The sequence below is a fragment of the Sabethes cyaneus genome, chromosome 3, assembly GCF_943734655.1.
Source record: "Sabethes cyaneus chromosome 3, idSabCyanKW18_F2, whole genome shotgun sequence".
Lineage (NCBI taxonomy): Eukaryota > Metazoa > Arthropoda > Insecta > Diptera > Culicidae > Sabethes > Sabethes cyaneus.
The window spans coordinates 18,362,373-18,366,578 of record NC_071355.1 but is presented as its reverse complement, the minus strand read 5'-3'; positions in this window follow the sequence as shown (position 1 = coordinate 18,366,578).

Sequence of the window (4,206 nt, the reverse complement as noted above, 5' to 3'; positions counted from 1 at the left end):
CATCGTTGAAATAAAGTAGGAATATCAGGGGTCCGAGATGGCTACCATGCGGAATTCCGGAAGTGGCAGAGAACTCTTTGGATATACAGTCGGCTATCTTGACTGACAAACACCGATCTCTTAGGTACGACTGGAATCAACGTAAAACGTTAGGTCCAAAACCCAGTCTGTCTAACTTTGCTACCGCGATGGCATGGTTAATTTTGTCGAAAGCAGCTGATAAGTCCGTGTAAATGGCGTCTGTCTGAAAGCCATTGGACATTGCGTCAGTAGCATATGTTGTGAATGCTAAGAGGTTCGTAACGATAGAACGTTTTGGTAAAAACCCATGCTGAGTTTTGGCGATATACAGCTTGCTATGATTGAAGACAGGTTCCAAGATGACCATTTCAAAAAGTTTGGCAACGGCACACAGAGACGTAATCCCACGGTAGATATCAACTTGCTTTTTATCTCCTTTTTTGGAAACTGGGAACATACAGGAAGATTTCCAGAGAGTTGGAAAAACTCCGGATGTGAGCGACATGCCAAACAGATGTTTCAAAGGAGCTACTAAGACAGCGCAGCAATGTTTCAAAAGGAGTGATGGTATCCCATCCGAACCCGTAGAGGTCGATGTTTTCATTCGGCTTTTAGCTGAATGTATCATGCATTCATTCCCAGGTAACCAATAAGCATTTCCAATACAATTTAAATGCAAGCCAATAAGCATTTAAGTTGCCTTAAATGCTACTTAAATGCTATTTTGGTAAAATATGCGGCTACTTTACAGCTAGCCCTGTTATAGTGCTGACAATGCTTATTTGCAGCTAGTTACCGACAAGAAGAATTTTGCAGTCAAAATGCTGATAAACAGCAACCTGCAGTATAAAACGCCAGGGATGCTAATGAACGAATGATTTACTGCTTATACTAATGCTTATTGGTAACCTGGGTTGATATCGATACAATCTAACGACTGGCTTGTTGTGGGAACGTTACGCGCCGCGAGCAATATATCAGACATTGACCGCGTCACTTGAAAAAATGCGGGCGAACTTTCTAGCGAACGTCTGCGCTTCATAGTGCATCGTTGAGGGTAGCCCAGGTTCCTTCCTCTGCTCATTTACGTATTTCCAAAATGATGTTGGGGCTGACTTAAGCCTGCATTGGACGTACTGCAAGTAATGTGTATGACAGCGTCTAGCTGTCCTCCTGTAGACTCAGTTGATTAGTACGTAACGCTGACGCAGTATGTAACCACCATGCTTGGAATATTTTCTCAGTGCAGCCCTTTTACTTGTTTTTAAACGTCTTAACTCCGCAGTATGCCACAACGGTAGTCTGGAATGCCGAGTGGTAACCCTTTTGGGTACATGGCGATCAATGGCGTAATTCAAAATATTGGTAAAAGTATTTACAGCTTGGTTGACATCGTCATTGTCATGAATTTCAAACCAATTTATGTTCAACAGGACGTCGATAATACTATTGTAGTCAGCTCTCTTAAAATTGTGACTGACGATGTCGGAAACTTGACAGCCGAGAGTAGCACGTTTAACGTCGAGGGCAATATGCAGTGGAGGATGGTATCTAACAATCTTGACAAGAGGGGAATGCGATTCACAAATTTTCGGTGCATAATCAGAACAGCTAACAAGATCCAGGATTCTACTATTTTCGTTCACTACTGGATTGGTTTGACGCAATAGATTAAAGCTGTAGCAGTCAATTCCCCTGTTGGTGCCAGCATGAAAAGATGAATGTTCTGAATCAGGATACAGAAAGCCGTTTTCAGCAGAACACCATTTCAAACCGGGAAGATTGTAGTCACCAACAATAACAATTTCATCGACAGGCCCTTCCTGTCGATGAAATTGTTATTGTTATAGTTATAGCGGATATCGCCTTCAGCGAATCGTTGTGCGCATCAAGCAGTGTCAAATCACGTTTTCGATCAGGCGGTATGTATATAACACAGCAGTAGAGCGAGTATCCGTCTAGAGAGATTCGTACCCAAACCTGCTCAACACACTCGCTTACACTATTCTCGATCAGATGCACCTTTAAACTGCGATGTACTGCAAGTAACACACCACCGCCGGAAGACTTAGAGCTGTTGCGTGAACTTCGATCGGTGCGAAAAACTTCGTAGTTAGGCCCAAAAACTTGCAACGACAAGGTTTCTGTGTTCAGCCATGTTTCCGTGATGGCAATCAGGTCGTAGCTATCATCAGAGAAGGCCAAGAGGTACTCATCAATACAAGTATTTATACCGCCAGCATTGTGGTAGGAAATCATGAGACGATCGAATCGGGGAACCGTAAGACTAGAAGCAGGAAACGAATCAGCGCCAGAATTAATTGGATCCGATTCACACTTGCCATTGATAGCATTCTGGAAAACCCCTTCACCACTCCCGCACACAGCACCGGGATGACTGATGATCGCTGGCTGCAAAGGCGCGACTGTGACGGGCCTCCAGAGTTTCCATATTGCTAGTTGTAGTGAATTCACATAACTACAATATTTGATTTACATTCTACAATATGGGTCCACAGCGAAAGCAACGCAAGTTTAGTTACGCAAGTACGAGATTTCGAAGTCCACTATCGTTTATACGTAGGAGAAATGTGCTGTCAAAAATATACGACCAGCAAATTATCGACTGGTTGAACAGTATGCTGGATCGGGATTTTCCGGTCCCTCCACCTTCTGTTTGAAAATAATGAGTACCTAACGTCAAATGAGATTACGCCATTCCGGAACAATCGGTCAAGTATAAAGACACTTGTAAGTAGGGTATGTTGCTGCTTCGTCATAATTGCCTATTCCCGTCCTATCCAACACCAATTATTAAAAATATCAGCGATTTTTATGACACATAATGCAAAATTAGTTGTTCCCTAATATTTTAGTTTGTAGCCTCTCATACGCAATCAATCAAAGTGAGCTGAGACCTATTTAAATGCTTTTTTTCATTAAAGAATTCATAGCAGCCAAATTTCCTACGTTTTTTCGTGCGACGAAGAAGAAAATGTCGCCTAATCGTTTCAATTTCCGTCATTCATAAAATGAAAACAACTTACGCAACGCATTGTCGTTATTCTCCAGCCGAGAAAACTTGCATGACCAGCAGAAATTTTGCAGAATAACATTTGTCATGCCGTCCTATACAAATACATGCACGTTAGCTTCGTAAACATTATTGTGATTTTTAGTTCGGACAATGAAAAATTTTGGTGAACGGATTTTAAAACGGTACGACGTATTTAAGAAATAAAGTCAGTTGCGTAATTTCAATAAAATGCTTTAATAATCGCTTTTTAGTGAATTCAAAGTGCACGGATCGGAAGGTAAGTGTGTTTGAGTCAAATCAGCACAAGAACTTTTGGAGTATTCATTAAATCTACCTAAGAAATAATGAAAATTAGAGTGGCTTTCCTTTCTACGACGGGAATTTGAAATAAACCTTAACGAATTCTATTTGGAACCAGTAGGGATCACGAGAGAACCTGTTGAAAAATTGTGTGAGGCAAACGGTGCTCGCGTGTTGCGGTGTTACCTCTGATTAATCAAAGTTCTCATCATAATCAGCCTTCCGAACCCAAAAAGTTCTAAAGCGGTATTCATGCTTCATAACCTGGGTCCGTGCTAACTCGAACCCGAAATTTATGAACGATACGGGCAGTTTGACAGATCGACCCGTAAACCGTAATGCTAGACAGTTGCAACCTGCGCTTCAAACTGAATGCTGTCAGTTTAACCGAGATGCAATCTCGATTAATTTATGAACGCTTTGACAGCACTTCGATTAAAATTGAGTCAGGTCGGCCTGAGCCAGGTTAATTTATGAATTCGCTATAAATATGTTACTCATTTTCAGGACACAAAAGAATGGCCGGTTTTATGTGTCGTATTCTCGGTTTTCTATCCGCACACCATTTATTTTGTATTTTTCGTTATTCATTTTGAATTTATTTGAAATTATTAATTGATTTTTACGGATTAATCTTTGATGTTCTAGTATATTACTATAATTGGTACACATATTACGAAATGCCAGAAGCACTGCTACTATATTTGGTACATTGTAATGATATTTTCTAATCAAGTTTTTAAGACCTGTAATTGAAAAATCTTCAAAACCTAAGCTTAATTACTAGAAAATTTATAGGTATTATACGTTTTGACTCATAATTGGATATTTATACCGTGCCGTATCGA